This window comes from Somniosus microcephalus, chromosome 12 (assembly GCF_052327205.1).
Source record: "Somniosus microcephalus isolate GS21.2 chromosome 12, FLI_Smic_1.0, whole genome shotgun sequence".
Taxonomy (NCBI): Eukaryota; Metazoa; Chordata; class Chondrichthyes; order Squaliformes; family Somniosidae; genus Somniosus; species Somniosus microcephalus.
The window spans coordinates 208934685-208951451 of record NC_140998.1 but is presented as its reverse complement, the minus strand read 5'-3'; positions in this window follow the sequence as shown (position 1 = coordinate 208951451).

Below are 16767 nucleotides of genomic sequence, written 5' to 3'. Positions count from 1 at the left end.
AGTGAGCACAGGGGGCGATGGGTGAACGGGGACCGGGTGCGAGTTAGGACACGGGGCAGTGAGCACAGGGGGCGATGGGCGAACGGGACCGGGTGCGAGTTAGGACACGGGGCAGTGAGCACAGGGGGTGATGGGTGAACGGGGACCGGGTGCGAGTTAGGACACGGGGCAGTGAGCACAGGGGGCGATGGGTGAACGGGACTTGGTGCGAGTTAGGACACGGGGCAGTGAGCACAGGGGGCGATGGGTGAACGGGACTCGGTGAGAGTTAGGACACGGGGCAGTGAGCACAGGGGGCGATGGGTGAACGGGACTCGGTGAGAGTTAGGACACGGGGCAGTGAGCACAGGGGGTGATGGGCGAACGGGGACCGGGTGCGAGTTAGGATACGGGGCAGTGAGCACAGGGGGTGATGGGTGAACGGGGACCGGGTGTGAGTTAGGACAGGGGCAGTGAGCACAGGGGGTGATGGGTGAACGGGACTCGGTGCGAGTTAGGACACGGGGCAGTGAGCACAGGGGGCGATGGGTGAACGGGACTCGGTGCGAGTTAGGACACGGGGCAGTGAGCACAGGGGGCGACGGGTGAACGGGACTCGGTGCGAGTTAGGACACGGGGCAGTGAGCACAGGGGGCGATGGGTGAACGGGACTGGGTGCGAGTTAGGACACGGGGCAGTGAGCACGGGGGGGGATGGGTGAACGGGACTTGGTGCGAGTTAGGACACGGGGCAGTGAGCACAGGGGGCGATGGGTGAACGGGGACCGGGTGCGAGTTAGGACACGGGGCAGTGAGCACAGGGGGGGATGGGTGAACGGGGACTGGGTGCGAGTTAGGACACGGGGCAGTGAGCACAGGGGGGGATGGGTGAACGGGACTTGGTGCGAGTTAGGACACGGGGCAGTGAGCACAGGGGGCGATGGGTGAACGGGGGCGAGTTAGGACACGGGGCAGTGAGCGACAGGGGGTGATGGGCGAACGGGGACCGGGTGTGAGTTAGGACACGGGGCAGTGAGCACAGGGGGCGATGGGTGAACGGGACTGGGTGAGAGTTAGGACACGGGGCAGTGAGCACAGGGGGCGATGGGTGAACGGGGACCGGGTGCGAGTTAGGACACGGGGCAGTGAGCACAGGGGGGGGATGGGTGAACGGGACTTGGTGTGAGTTAGGACACGGGGCAGTGAGCACAGGGGGCGATGGGTGAACGGGGACGAGTTAGGACACGGGGCAGTGAGCGACAGGGGGTGATGGGCGAACGGGGACCGGGTGCGAGTTAGGACACGGGGCAGTGAGCACAGGGGGCGATGGGTGAACGGGACTCGGTGCGAGTTAGGACACGGGGCAGTGAGCACAGGGGGCGATGGGTGAACGGGACTCGGTGCGAGTTAGGACACGGGGCAGTGAGCACAGGGGGCGATGGGTGAACGGGACTCGGTGCGAGTTAGGACACGGGGCAGTGAGCACAGGGGGCGATGGGTGAACGGGTGCGAGTTAGGACACGGGGCAGTGAGCACAGGGGGCGACGGGTGAACGGGACTCGGTGCGAGTTAGGACATGGGGCAGTGAGCACAGGGGGCGATGGGTGAACGGGACTCGGTGCGAGTTAGGACACGGGGCAGTGAGCACAGGGGGCGATGGGTGAACGGGACTGGGTGAGAGTTAGGACACGGGGCAGTGAGCACAGGGGGCGATGGGTGAACGGGGACCGGGTGCGAGTTAGGACACGGGGCAGTGAGCACAGGGGGGGGATGGGTGAACGGGACTTGGTGCGAGTTAGGACACGGGGCAGTGAGCACAGGGGGCGATGGGTGAACGGGACTCGGTGCGAGTTAGGACACGGGGCAGTGAGCACAGGGGGCGATGGGTGAACGGGACTCGGTGCGAGTTAGGACACGGGGCAGCAGAGTTCTGGATGAGCTCAAGTTTACAGAGGGTGAAAGCTGGGAGGCCAGTCAGCAGAGCGTCGGAATAGTGAAGAATTTTCTCTCCTTTTCGGGGCGGGGTGGGGGGTGGACAGAACATTCCAGATTTCCACCACTGTTTTTGTGGAAAAAGTGCTTCTCGATTTCATTGCCGTAGCACTAATGGTGGATTCTGGACTCTGCCCACCACCAGAGGAACTAATTTCTCTCTCTACTCGATCGAACAAAAACACCTTGATCAGATCCCCAGTCAAACTTCTAAACTCGATGGAATACAAGCTCCGGGTATCACTCGGGTGAATCTGTGCTGCACCCCCTCCAATGTTAATATATCCTCCCTGAGTCAGCTGTGGCTCAGTGGGCAGCACACTCGCCTGTGAGTCAGAAGGTTGTGGGTTCAAGTCCCACTCCCTCCAGGGACTTGAGCACAGAAATCTAGGCGGACACTCCAGTGCAGTGCCGAGGGAGCGCCGGAGGGGCGGTGCCGAGGGAGTGCCGCACTGTCGGATGAGACGTTAAACCGAGGCAATGTCTGCTCTCTCTGGTGGACGTAAAAGATCCCACGGCCACTATTTTGAAGAAGAGCAAGGGAGTCGTCCTCGGGCCAATATTTATCCCTCAACCAACATAACAAAAGATGGATGATCTGGTCATTATCACATTGCTGTTTGTGGGAGCTTGCTGTGCACAAATTGGCTGCCGCATTTCCTACTTTACAACAGCGACTACACTTCAAAAAAAGTTCTTAATTGGCTGTAAAGCGCTTTGAGACATCCGGTGTTTCGTGAAAGTCGCTATATAAATGCAAGTCTATTTTTTGAGGTGCGGTGCCCAGAACCGATTCCAGATGGGGGTTTAACAAGAGCGCGGTACAGCTGTAATACAACTTCCAGCCCCCCTGTATTCCAGCCCTCGAGATTAAAAGGCCAATACTCCATTAGCCTTTACTTTTTGTACCTGTCCGTTAGCTTTTAGTGATGAACGTCCCAAACCTCTATTCCTCGCCAAGGAGGAAATAAATAGTACCAATAAAAATAGAGGACAACCCATTGTGTCTAAAACCCTTGCTGTTCCCCCCCCCTCCCTCCCCGACCCCCAGTATACAAACCCAAACAAACAGAGGGGAGAGGATTGAGTGACACTACGATGCATTGTCTTTATCGAATCCTACTGTGGATTGCAATGTATCAGACCCAAAACGTTATTTACTGTCAACTGCGCGGATTTATCCAAGGTGACAACGGAAATATTGTAGCAAAGGCTTCCGTTATAATTCATTAGCGTGACGTGATGTGGCCGTCACAGGCATTTATTGCCCGAGCTGTCCTGATAAAGCAATGCTGGGTTTACTTGTAACAATTTGAGACAGTGGAGTGGTTTGCTAGACTATTTCAGACTCAAGTGTTACTGCAGTGTTATAGTGACAGACCTGTACCCACCAGTGTGGTAAACCACTGTTAACTCTGTACATGCCTGTGTGGTTAAACCACTGTTAACCCTGTACAAGTCCAGGCATGTCTCCACCCCTAAGCCCGGGTATAAAGGTGGCTCACCACCCTTCCCCCGGGAGCTCTTAGGATGGATTCAATAGCAGAGGCATGCTCCAGTTCTTAGTCAATAAAAGCCTACTTCATATAAGTCCATCTCGTAGTCTTTGGTGTTGTTGATAGCGCATCAATTTTATTGACTAATTTTCGACATGGAGCAAATCTTGAAGCCGGAACGTTTAGACCTGGATCCTCAAGCAGCAGATGCAGCCAATAACTTTGAACACTGGCTGAGCTGTTTCGAAGCCTTCCTGGAGGCCTCCAGCACTACCGTCACTACAGATGATGCGAAACGGCTCGTCTTGAACTCACGGGTGAGCCACCGAGCCTACTCGATCATCCGAGACGCCACTACTTACGCGGCCGCCATCGCGACGCTAAAAGAACAATACGTGAGGCCTGTTAACGAGGTCTACGCCAGACACCTCCTGGCTACCCGAAAACAGCGCCCCGGGGAATCGGGCGCCGAATATTTACTGGCACTGAGAGTCCTCGGCTGGGACTGTAATTGCAAAGCGGTGACGGCCAAGGAATGCACGGAAGACCTGATCCGAGACGCCGACGTAGCCGGCATCAGGTCCAACTATACTCGGCAGAGGCTGCTGGAACAGAGGGGGCTCGACCTGCAGAAGACGGTGGCCCTCACTAACTCGCTAGACGTGGCCCTCCAGAACATGGACGCCTACCCCCCCCTGACCGGATGGTCACGTGGATGCCACGGGAGCAGCCATCTTGGGACCCGGTAAGGCCACAAGCTGCCAGCAGCCCAACTACAGCTGCAATGACCAGAGGCCAGAAATGCTACTTCTGCGGCCAGGCCAAGCACCCCAGACAGCAATGCCCAGCAAAGGACGCGACCTGCTCCAAATGCGGCAAGAAAGGCCACTACGCGAGTGTGTGCAGGGCAAAATCGACCCCCAATTCCAGCAGCGCCGCGTGTGAACCGTACAGGCCGCCATTTTGGACCCCACCAACCACGTGTGAGCCGTGCGGGCCGCCATTTTGGGCACCACCAGCCGAGGGGGAGCCGCCATCTTGGACACCATTCCGGGACCAGGCCCCCGGCGAGGGCGAATACTACAGCGACCCACCAACCTCGACGATAGCCTCCATCACCCTGGACCAATCTAGGCCCCATCAACTAGCCAGGTCCATGATGAACGTAAAGGTAAATGGCCATGCCACAAATTGCCTTTTCGACTGCGGAAGCACGGAGAGCTTCATCCACCCTGACACGGTGCGACGCTACTCCCGATCGGTTTTGCACACACGCCACCAGGTCTTTATGGCCTCAAAGTCCCATACGGCGGACGTCGGCGGCTACTGTGTAGTGACTCTGACAGTGAACGGCGTGGAGTACAGAGAGTTTAAATTCCTCGTCCTGCCACAGCTCTACGCTCCCGTACTGCTAGGATTAGACTTCCAGTGCCATCTGGAGAGCGTCACGATGGCATATGGCGGGCCCCTGCCCCCACTTACAGTCTGCAGCCGGCAGAATTTAAACACGGCGCCGCGCAAAGTATGCAGCCTGTCCACCCTGAAGGTCAAACCCCCCCCCCGTTGTTCGCTAACCTCGCCAAAGACTGCAAGCCAATTGCTACTAAAAGCAGGCGGTACAGTGCCGGGGATAGGAGCTTTATTAAATCAGAAGTAGAAAGACTCCTGAGGGAAGGGATTATCGAGGGCAGCACCAGCCCATGGCGAGCCCAAGTGGTGGTAGTAAAGACCGGCGAAAAACAGCGCCTGGTTATTGATTACAGCCAGACGATCAATCGATACACGCAATTAGACGCATACCCACTTCCCCGCATATCTGACATGGTCAACCAGATAGCACAATACCGGGTATTCTCGACGATTGATCTGAAGTCGGCATACCACCAGCTCCCCATCAGGCCGGAGGACCGCCAGTACACGGCCTTCGAGGCGGACGGTCGCCTCTACCACTTCCTCAGAGTCCCCTTCGGCGTCACCAACGGGGTCTCGGTCTTCCAAAGGGAGATGGACAGGGTGGTTGACCAGAACGCGCTGCAGGCCACCTTCCCCTATCTAGACAACATCACCATCTGCGGCCATGACCGGCAGGACCACGACGCCAACCTAGAAAAATTCCTCCGTACGGCCCAACAGCTGAATCTGACATACAACAGAGAAAAATATATGTTCCGCACCGCGCGCCTCGCTATTCTTGGCTGCGTGGTGGAAAACGGAGTCATTGGCCCCGACCCCGACCGAATGCGCCCCCTCCTGGAACTACCCCCCCCCCCCACTGCCTAAAAGCCCTGAAGAGATGCCTAGGGTTCTTCTCTTACTACGCCCAGTGGGTGCCCAACTATGCGGACAAAGCTCGGCCCCTCATCAAGTCAACCTCCTTCCCCCTGACGGCAGAGGCCCGTGTGGCCTTCACCCTCATAAAAGAGGACATTGCGAAGGCCACAATGCACGCAGTGGATGAGTCCATCCCTTTCCAAGTGGAGAGCGATGCATCCGACTTCGCCCTAGCCGCAACCCTTAACCAGGCGGGGAGACCCGTGGCCTTCTTTTCACGGACCCTCCAGGGCCCCGAAATTCGACACTCCTCAGTCGAGAAGGAGGCCCAGGCGATAGTGGAGACTGTACGGCACTGGAGGCATTACCTGGCCGGTAAACGTTTCACCCTGCTCACTGACCAACGGTCAGTAGCATTTATGTTTAACAACAGACAAAGGGGGAAAATCAAAAATGATAAGATATTGCGGTGGAGGATCGAGTTATCCACCTACAACTACGATATCTTATACCGGCCCGGGAAACTTAATGAGCCCCCAGACGCCCTATCCCGTGGGACATGTGCCAACGCACAAGTCGATAGGCTACGGACCCTCCACAATGATCTCTGCCACCCGGGGGTCACCAGGTTCTTCCATTTTATTAAAGCTCGCAACCTGCCTTACTCCATCGAGGAGGTCAGGACCATGACCAGGAACTGCCAGGTCTGCGCCGAATGCAAACCGCATTTTTATAGGCCAGACAGGGCACACCTGATTAAAGCCACCCGCCCCTTCGAACGTCTCAGCGTCGATTTCAAGGGGCCCCTTCCCTCCTCTGACCGCAACACGTACTTCCTCAATATTATTGACGAGTACTCCCGTTTCCCCTTCGCCATCCCCTGCCCGGACATGACCAGCGCCACAGTCATCAGGTGCCTCAACGACCTGTTCGCCATATTTGGCCTCCCCAATTACATCCACAGCGACAGGGGCTCGTCGTTCATGAGCGACGAGCTGCGCCAGTACCTGCTCGAGAAGGGCATAGCCACGAGCAGGACTACCAGCTACAACCCCCGGGGTAACGGACAGGTAGAGAGGGAGAACGCAACGGTGTGGAAGACCGCCATGCTCGCCCTAAAATCCAAGGGCCTCCCAATCTCCCGCTGGCAAGATGTCCTCCCCGATGCGCTCCACTCCATACGATCACTGCTCTGTAGTACCACAAACGCCACCCCTCACGAGAAGATGTTCGTCTTCCCCAGGAAATCCACCTCGGGGACATCACTACCGCCATGGCTTACGTCTCCGGGACCCATCCTACTCAGGAAACACGTGAGGAGCCATAAGACGGACCCCCCTGGACGAAAAGGTTCACCTCCTCCACGCCAACCCACAGTACGCCTACGTGGCGTATCCTGATGGGCGGGAGGACAGAGTCTCAATTCGAGACCTCGCACCCTCAGGTACCACCCGAAACACCATCGATCACCATCCACTACCTCCACCCACCACCACTACCCACGACGCACCACCGGGGTGTCTACCACGAACTGACGACATGCCGGTGCCATCCCTACCCCAAGAGGACGACACGCCAGTGCTCCGTCCCACGCGAGAAGCGGCCGCGGGCAAAGAACCGCCGCAACCGGCACCACGAAGATCATTACGGCAGACAAGACCCCCGGAGAGACTTTCGTATACGAACTTTTGAAACACTTCACCCCGCCGGACTCTTTTTTAAACGAGGGGTGAATGTGGTAAACCACTGTTAACCCTGTACAAGTCCGGGCATGTCTCCACCCCTGGCTCCACCCCTAAGCCCGGGTATAAAGGTGACTCACCACCCTTCCCCTGGGAGCTCTTAGGATGGATTCACTAGCAGAGGCATGCTCCAGTTCTTAGTCAATAAAAGCCTACTTCATATAAGTCCATCTCGTAGTCTTTGGTGTTGTTGATAGCGCATCAACCAGTACTGTACCCCAGTGTTATACAGCGACAGACCTGTACACACCAGTACTGTACCCCAGTGTTACACAATGACAGACCTGTACCCACCAGTACTGTACCCATTATACAGTGACAGACCTGTACCCACCAGTACTGTAACCCAGTGTTATACAGTGACAGCCCTGTACCCACCAGTACTGTACCCCAGTGTTACAGTGACAGAACTGTACCCGCCAGTACTGTAACCCAGTGTTATAGTGACAGCCCTGTACCCACCAGTACTGTACCCCCGTGTTATACAGTGACAGCCTTGTACCCACCAGTACTGTACCCCCGTGTTATACAGTGATAGACCTGTACCCACCAGTACTGTACCCCAGTGTTATACAACTCAAAATACTCTGTACAGACACAACCCGAGAATTGAACGTACATAATCTAGAATAAAATTTCTTGTTATCACCCAGTTACAATGTACTTCACTGAAATCCACACATACCATTAGGCCAGGAACCTTTCATATATTAAGTCTTAAGGCTGCGTACCCCATCTCCGGTGGGAGGGTGTAATTACAAAACAACATCAGAACATAAGATATAGGAGCAGGAGGCGGCCACACAACCCCTCGAGCCTGCGCCGCCATTCAATGAGATCACGGTTGCTCTTCGACCTCAACTCCACTTTGCCGCCCGATCCCCATAGAGTCCAAAAATCTATTGACCTCAGCCTTGAACATACTCAACGACTGAGCCTCCACAGCCCTCTGGGGTAGAGAATTCCAAAGATTCACCGCCCTCCGAGTGAAGAAATTCCTCCTCGTCTCAGTCCTAAATGGCCGACCCTTATTCAGAGACTGTGACCCCTGGTTCTGGACTCCCCAGCCAGGGGAAACATCCTTCCTGCATCTACCCTGTCAAGAATTTTGTATGTTTCAATTAGATCACCTCTCATTCTTCTAAACTCTAAGGAATATAGGCCTAGTCTCCTCAACCTCTCCTCAGAAGGCAATCAGTGGCAATTTTACATAGGCAATCCCCATTACAACTGTTATAAAGTGAAACATAAAGCATTAAACCTACGACTTTAAAATGGGGGCTGAAATACGTCCGCCTTTCCCGCTCCCGATTATTCCCGGCCTCGAATCACCCCTTTCACCTGAAGCCGGCACTTGGTTGCCACGGGAGACCGATCGGTACAAAATTTAATTAGCACAGCCCTGTCACTATTGACGTGCTGTCGGATTAACGTTTGGTGCCTTTAATTTAGGCCACTGATATCGACTCACAATGCAACATGCAAGAGGTCTGAAGAAAAAAAAAATCATAGGCCTCGGGGAGGTAAATTAGCAATCTGCCCAAACCCCCGATTGCAGGACTGGGCCTGCACGTGAAATTTAGGCTGGTGGCAAAAGGGAGGCCGCCTTTTCCCTTTCAAATATCGCAGCTGCAGATTATTTTAAAAAAACATGCAGATATCTTTGCAAGTCATGTATATTCACAAGCTACTCATTCCGGTCTTCTTGAATTCACGAGAACCCCCTGGGATTTCCCCACCCTGGGTTTTTTCCTTTGAGGTATTTTAACTATTATTTTACCAAGGTAATTCAGGGACTTCCGTGCTCATTGACAAAGATCAACACTTGGATTAAAAGTTCATCTGGAAATTCTCCTCAAAAACCTCTGTTTCCCTCAACAAAAACTACTTCCCATTATGGTCATTCAGCGATTAATTGACACTATTTAGTGGCTTTTTCTACTTCATTATCGCCCTGCCCCTGTCGGAGTTCATAGTTCCAAGAGTCAGTCATGCAAGCAGGCTTATGGCCAAGAGCTTTGACACTGAATTGGGTAACATGAGTGTGGTGGAATACTCTGTTGTCTGGATGAGTGCAGCTCCAACAACACTCAAGAAGCTCGACACCATCCAGGACAAAGCAGCCCGCTTGATCGGCACCCCATCCACCACCTTAAACATTCCCTCCCTCCACCACCGGCGCACCGTGGCTGCAGTGTGTACCATAAGCCCTGTTCCTGGGACTAGGGACAGGGTCACTGGCAAGGCTTGGAAGCTAAGCAGAGCCAGGCCTAGTTAGTACCTGGAGGGGTGACCATCAGGGAAGACCAGGTGCAGAAGGTCACGGAAGGAGCCCCGGGAGGGGCGGCTGGTGAGCAGGCCCAGGCGTTGGGCTGAAGATTGTCGGACAGGAGGAATGGTGGAAATGGAATGGCGGCGCGCACAGACGCAGCGGCTTTGCTTCTCCCAGGACGGTGCTATTTATGTTAATGTTATTTGTACTGGACTCATGGGAGCTTGCAAGATCACATTTCGTTGTACTTGTACAATAACAATAAAGTTGAATTATTATTATCTACAAGATGCATTGCAGCAACTCGCCAAGGCTTCTTTGGCAGCACCTCCCAAACCTGCGACCTCCACCACCTAGAAGGACAAGGGCAGCAGGCGCATGGGAACACCACCACCTCCAAGTTCCCCTCCAAGTCACACACCATCCTGACTTGGAAATATATCGGCCGTTCCTTCATCGTCGCTGGGTCAAAATCCTGGAACTCCCTCCCTAACAGCACTGTGGGAGCACCTTCACCACACGGACTGCAGCGGTTCAAGGCGGCGGCTCACCACCACCTTCTCAAGGGGCAATTAGGGACTGGGCAATAAATGCTGGGCCTTGCCAGCGACGCCCACATCCCACAAAATCATTTTTTATTTAAATAGGGAGTCCCAGTGGCTCAGTGCGTACCTGCGCCGCCCAGAACAGAAACAAAACTGGCTCCCCAGTCAGCGTTGAGTTAGATAATCTCAGCAAAGATGTCCTAAAATTAGCGTCAGTACCAGGGCCAGAGGGAAAGCCAAGGTTCCTGCTCCTTCTGGAACCCTGTTGGCAAGTACATCGGCAAGGAGGGGGGGGGGGGGGGGGGGGGAGATCAGGAAGGACTGGGATGCCTCAACAGTCAAATAGCACAGAGGAGGCCATTGGGCCATCGTGCCTGTGCTGTCTCTTTGAAAGAGCTCTCCAATCAGTCCCACTGTCCCCTGCTCTTTCCCCATAGCCCTGTAAACGTTTCCTTTTCAAGTATTTATCCAATTCCCTTTTGAAAGTTACCGTTGAATCTGCTTCCACGGCCCTTTCAGGCAGCGCATTCCAGGTCACAACAACTCGCCCCTTAAAAAAAACTCATCTCCCCCTCTGGTTCTTTTGCCAATTATCTTAATTCTGTGTCCTCTGGTTACCGGCCCTCCTGCCACTGGAAACAGTTTCTCCTTATTTACTCCATCAAAACCTCAATTTTTGAACGCCTCTAATAAATCTCCCCTTAACCTTCTCTGCTCCGAGAACAATCTCTAGCCTCGCCACATAACTGAAGTCCCTCATAGAACACCTCCTCTGCACCCTCTCCAACACTCTGCCGAAGCTGAAAAAAAAACCACACTTGCATTATACCAAGAAAAGGGCAAAGAGAATTTGATTGATCGGTCAAAGCGTTCAAAGGAAGATGCTATTGAGCTATTGTTGGGTCCGTGGTAAATGCTCGAGTAATTTAATCTTCTCACCTTAAATGTTGTTTGGCTACTGGAGTCAAGAGAAGTTCTTTATAGACAAAAGGTTTATTCATCGTAAAGAGACAATGGCATACAATGCCTTGCTAGAGGGGCCTTGCTCAGGAATGCTGCCCCACAAGAATGATGGGAGGTGCCTGTACCCAAGGCGTGAGGTCCTGATCTCACGCCATCCCATAGCGGCCGGTTGCCAAGCAGTAGCCATGTGATGAAATCTTCCAGGAATAGATCAGACCAGACAGGCGAGAATTACTGGCAATCTAACCATTTCCTGCTCCATCAAGGGAATTCCCTCCTTGCTGGGCAAATGGAAATAAGATGATTGGGCCATTCTCCTCACTGCCCCTACCCTTGTAACACCAAAGGAGGAGTTCAATAGAACTGTACTAGACCCGTAGGAACAGGAGGAGGCCATTCAGCCCCTCGAGCCTGTTCCCCCATTCAATTCGATCATGGCTGATCTGTACCTCAACCCAATCTTCTCTTATCTTAGGCAGTCCCTCGGAACCGAGGATGACTTGCTTCCACACTAAAAATGAGTTCTCAGGTGACTGATGAGTCCAATGCAGGACCGACAGTCTCTGCCACAGGTGGGGCAGACGGTGGTTGAAGGGGGCGGGTGGGTGGGGTGCTTGGGTTGACGTGCGCTCCTTGCGCTGTTTGCGCTTGGCTTCCGCTTGCTCCCGGCGAAGAGACTCGAGGTGTTCGGCGCCTTCCCGGATGCTTCTCCTCCACTTTGTGCGGTCTTGGGGCCCGGGATTCCCAGGTGTCGGTGGGGGATGTTGCACTTTTTCAAGGAGGCTTTGAGGGTGTCCTTGAAGCGTTTCCTATGCCCGCCTGGGGCTCTCTTGCCGTGTCGGAGCGCTCGTTTCGGGATAGGAACACAGAAGGAGGCCATTCAGCCCCTCGAGCCTGTTCCGCCATTCAATTCGATCATGGCTGATCTGTATCTTAACCCCATCAACCCGCCTTGGTTCCATAACCCTTACCCAGCAAAAGTCTGCCAATCTCAGTTTTGAAATTTTCAACTGACCCCCCCACCAGCCTCAAAATCTTTTTTTTGGTGGGGGGGGGGGGGGGGGGGTAGTTCCCGATTTCCAGCACCCTTTGTGTGAAGAAGTGCTTCCTGACATCACCCCTGAACGGCCTGGCTCTAATGTTAAGGTTCTGCCCCCTTGTTCTGGACTCCCCCCACCAGAGGAAAGAGTTTCTCTCTCTCTACCCTATCGACTCCTTCAATCATCTCAAACACCTCGATTAGATCAGCCCTTAATCTTCTAAACTCAAGAGAATACAAGTCTAGTCTGTGCAATAACAACAGAAAACGCTGGAAACACTCAGCAGGCCAGGCAGCATCCGTGGAGAGAGAAACAGAGTTAACGTTTCAGGTCTGGGACCCTTCGTCAGAACTGGAAAAAGCTGGAGATGTAACAGATAGTAAGCAGGTGCAGAGACCATGGGGGGGGGGGGGGGTTAGGAGGGGAGGAAGGAATTGAAAGAACATCCTGTACTTTTGTAAGAAGCAGGAAAGATGAAATGTTGCAAATGGGAATGGCAAAAATCATACTGCATGAAAAATGGGGGCAGGGATAATTAACTGAAATTGTTGAACTCAATGTTGAGTCTGGCAGACTGTAAAGTGCCCAATCAAAAGATGAGGTGCTGTTCCTCGAGCTTACGTTGAGCTTCATTGGAACAATGTAGTAGGCCGAGGACAGAGAGATCAGAGTGGGAGTGAAGCGGAGAATTAAAGTGACAGGCGACCGGAAGCTCGGGGTCACCCGCACGGACTGAACGGAGGTGTTCCGCAAAGCGGTCGCCCAATCTGCGTTTGGTCTCCCCAGTGTAGAGGAGACCGTATCGTGAGCAGCGAATACAGACGGGAGTTCAGTTTGTCTATTCAACCTTGTTTTCTCTCCTCCTAGCCTGTGCCAACCTGTCCTCATAATTTAACCCTTCTAGCCCCCGGTATCATTCTGGGGAATCTGTGCTGCTCCCACTCCGAGGCCAATATATCCATCCGGAGGTGCAGATCCCAGTCTCCAGGGCAAAGGGGGAAAGCTGAACAGACCTGTACAAAAGTCAGACAAAAATAGAGAGGCTTCTTTTTTGCTCATTTATTTTTTTTAAAATTTATACAGCTGCACAGAAACAAACAGTTACATTTAAATGTGTACCACAGATTGAAAAAACATCTCCCTTTGCAAGCCCTAGGGTTGGCAACTCTCCGGAACCCCCCCCCCCCCCCCCCGGGAGTCTCTAAAGAATTTAAGGATTAATCTCCTGTTTTGGAATGCCCCGGGAGGGCTATTTGACCGAGTGGGGCGGTTGAAGGCTGAAACTCATGTGACGGAACCTCCAGGAATCCATCCAACCAGAGTTGGCACCTCCAGTTAGCCCATATATTGACGTACAAATGGATTTACCGTCCACTTGTTCAGAATCCCTTCATGCGAGGGAGTTGCAAGTATGGTCCCCTATTGGCACATCCCCCAGCTCCTCCTCTCACACTACTGGGGCCCGTTGGTGAACAAGTGTTACTCAAAGTGGCGCTAACTTTATTTTAAAGTGAAGCCTGCTCGGAGGAATTATGGGATGTTGACCTGAGCCTGCGAAGTTGCAAATCTCACCACCACGGTCAATAGGAGTCTAGGCATTTCCCCCACAGGGAAGCGAGAAGACACAATAGGTCCCGGTAGTTCCAGTTTAACAGGTTCCCCCCCCGCCGCCACTTTCTGGATGCAAGGCTTTGCTTAACACGACCTTGTGGTTACCAATGCTCCAGAACCGGCCCTGGAGTCGCCAGGAATTGCAAATTAATCTCCAACCCAGGAGAACAATCAATGATAGTCATGTTGGGCGACCAATGGCAGGAGCTGTTTTCAGGGGGCGGGGCGGTTGGAGGCAGGAGATCATGTGGTAGAACCGCCAGGAATATGCCTAGAATTGACAGCCCTGCCCTGCCTCCCAGACGCACTCCTTCAGGAGGCGAAGGCTCACTCGCAGAGCAAGAGAAAAATACAGCCCCATGCTACAAAGAGTAGTCGAAGGCCCGAGCTGGCGCAAAAGGTGAGGGACAAAGAACTCGCATTTCTCCAGCGCCTTTCACCACCTCAGGACGTCCCAAAGCACTGCACAGCCAAGAAAGTCTTTTTTGAAGTGTAGTCACTGTTGTAATGTAGGAAATGCCAATTTTGCACACAGCAAGCTCCCACAAACAGCAATGTGATAATGGCCAGATTATCTGTATTTAGTGACATTGGTCGACGGATAACTATTGGCCAGGACACCGGGGAGAACGCCCGTGCTCTTCTTCGAAATAGCGCCCACGGGATCTTTTATGTCCACCCAAGAGGGCAGACGGGGTCTCGGTTTAACGTCTCGTGCGGCGCTTCCTCAGTCCTGCCCCTCTGACAGTGCGGCACTCCCTCAGTACTGGCCCTCCGACAGTGCGGCACTCCTTCAGTCCTGCCCCTCCCGACAGTGCGGCACGTCCTCAGTACTGGCCCTCCGACAGTGCGGCGCTCCTTCAGTCCTGCCCCTCCCGACAGTGCGGCACTCCCTCAGTACTGGCCCTCCGACAGTGCGGCGCTCCCTCAGTACTGGCCCTCCGACAGTGCGGCGCTCCTTCAGTCCTGCCCCTCCCGACAGTGCGGCACTCCCTCAGTACTGGCCCTCCGACAGTGCGGCACTCCCTCAGTACTGGCCCTCTGACAGTGCGGCACTCCCTCAGTACTGGCCCTCCGACAGTGCAGCGCTCCCTCAGTACTGCCCCTCCGACAGTGCGGTGCTCCCTCAGTACTGCCCCTCTGACAGTGCGGCACTCCCTCAGTACTGGCCCTCCGACAGTGCGGCACTCCCTCAGTACTGGCCCTCCGACAGTGCGGCACTCCCTCAGTACTGGCCCTCCGACAGTGCGGCACTCCCTCAGTACTGGCCCTCCGACAGTGCGGCACTCCCTCAGTACTGGCCCTCCGACAGTGCGGCACTCCCTCAGTACTGGCCCTCCGACAGTGCGGCACTCCCTCAGTACTGGCCCTCCGACAGTGCGGCACTCCCTCAGTACTGGCCCTCCGACAGTGCGGCACTCCCTCAGTACTGTCCCTCCGACAGTGCGGCACTCCCTCAGTACTGACCCTCCGACAGTGCGACGCTCCCTCAGTACTGCCCCTCCAACAGTGCGGCACTCCCTCAGTACTGGCCCTCCGACAGTGCGGCGCTCCCTCAGTACTGCCCCTCCGACAGTGCGGCACTCCCTCAGTACTGCCCCTCCGACAGTGCGGCGCTCCCTCAGTACTGCCCCTCCGACAGTGCGGCACTCCCTCAGTACTGGCCGTGACAGTGCGGCACTCCCTCAGTACTGCCCCTCCGACAGTGCGGCACTCCCTCAGTACTGCCCCTCTGACAGTGCGGCACTCCCTCAGTACTGCCCCTCCGACAGTGCGGCACTCCCTCAGTACTGCCCCTCTGACAGTGCGGCACTCCCTCAGTACTGCCCCTCCGACAGTGCAGCACTCCCTCAGTACTGGCCGTGACAGTGCGGCACTCCCTCAGTACTGCCCCTCCGACAGTGCAGCACTCCCTCAGTACTGGCCGTGACAGTGCGGTGCTCCCTCAGTACTGCCCCTCCGACAGTGCGGCGCTCCCTCAGTACTGCCCCTCCGACAGTGCAGCACTCCCTCAGTACTGGCCGTGACAGTGCAGCGCTCCTTCAGTCCTGCCCCTCCCGACAGTGCGGCACTCCCTCAGTACTGACCCTCCGACAGTGCGGCGCTCCCTCAGTTCTGGCCCTCCGACAGTGCGGCACTCCCTCAGTTCTGGCCCTCCGACAGTGCGGCGCTCCCTCAGTACTGACCCTCCGACAGTGCGGCGCTCCCTCAGTTCTGGCCCTCCGACAGTGCGGCACTCCCTCAGTACTGACCCTCCGACAGTGCGGCGCTCCCTCAGTTCTGGCCCTCCGACAGTGTGGCGCTCCCTCAGTACTGGCCCTCTGACAGTGTGGCGCTCCCTCAGTACTGCCCCTCTGACAGTGCGACGCTCCCTCAGTACTGTCCCTCTGACAGTGCGACGCTCCCTCAGTACTGCCCCTCCGACAGTGCGGTGCTCCCTCAGTACTGGCCCTCCGACAGTGTGGCGCTCCCTCAGTACTGTCCCTCTGACAGTGCGACGCTCCCTCAGTACTGTCCCTCTGACAGTGCGACGCTCCCTCAGTACTGCCCCTCCGACAGTGCGACGCTCCCTCAGTACTGTCCCTCCGACAGTGTGGCGCTCCCTCAGTACTGGCCCTCCGACAGTGTGGCGCTCCCTCAGTACTGTCCCTCTGACAGTGCGACGCTCCCTCAGTACTGCCCCTCCGACAGTGCGACGCTCCCTCAGTACTGTCCCTCCGACAGTGTGGCGCTCCCTCAGTACTGCCCCTCCGACAGTGCGGCGCTCCCTCAGTACTGACCCTCCGACAGTGCGGCGCTCCCTCAGTTCTGGCCCTCCGACAGTGCGGCACTCCCTCAGTACTGACCCTCCGACAGT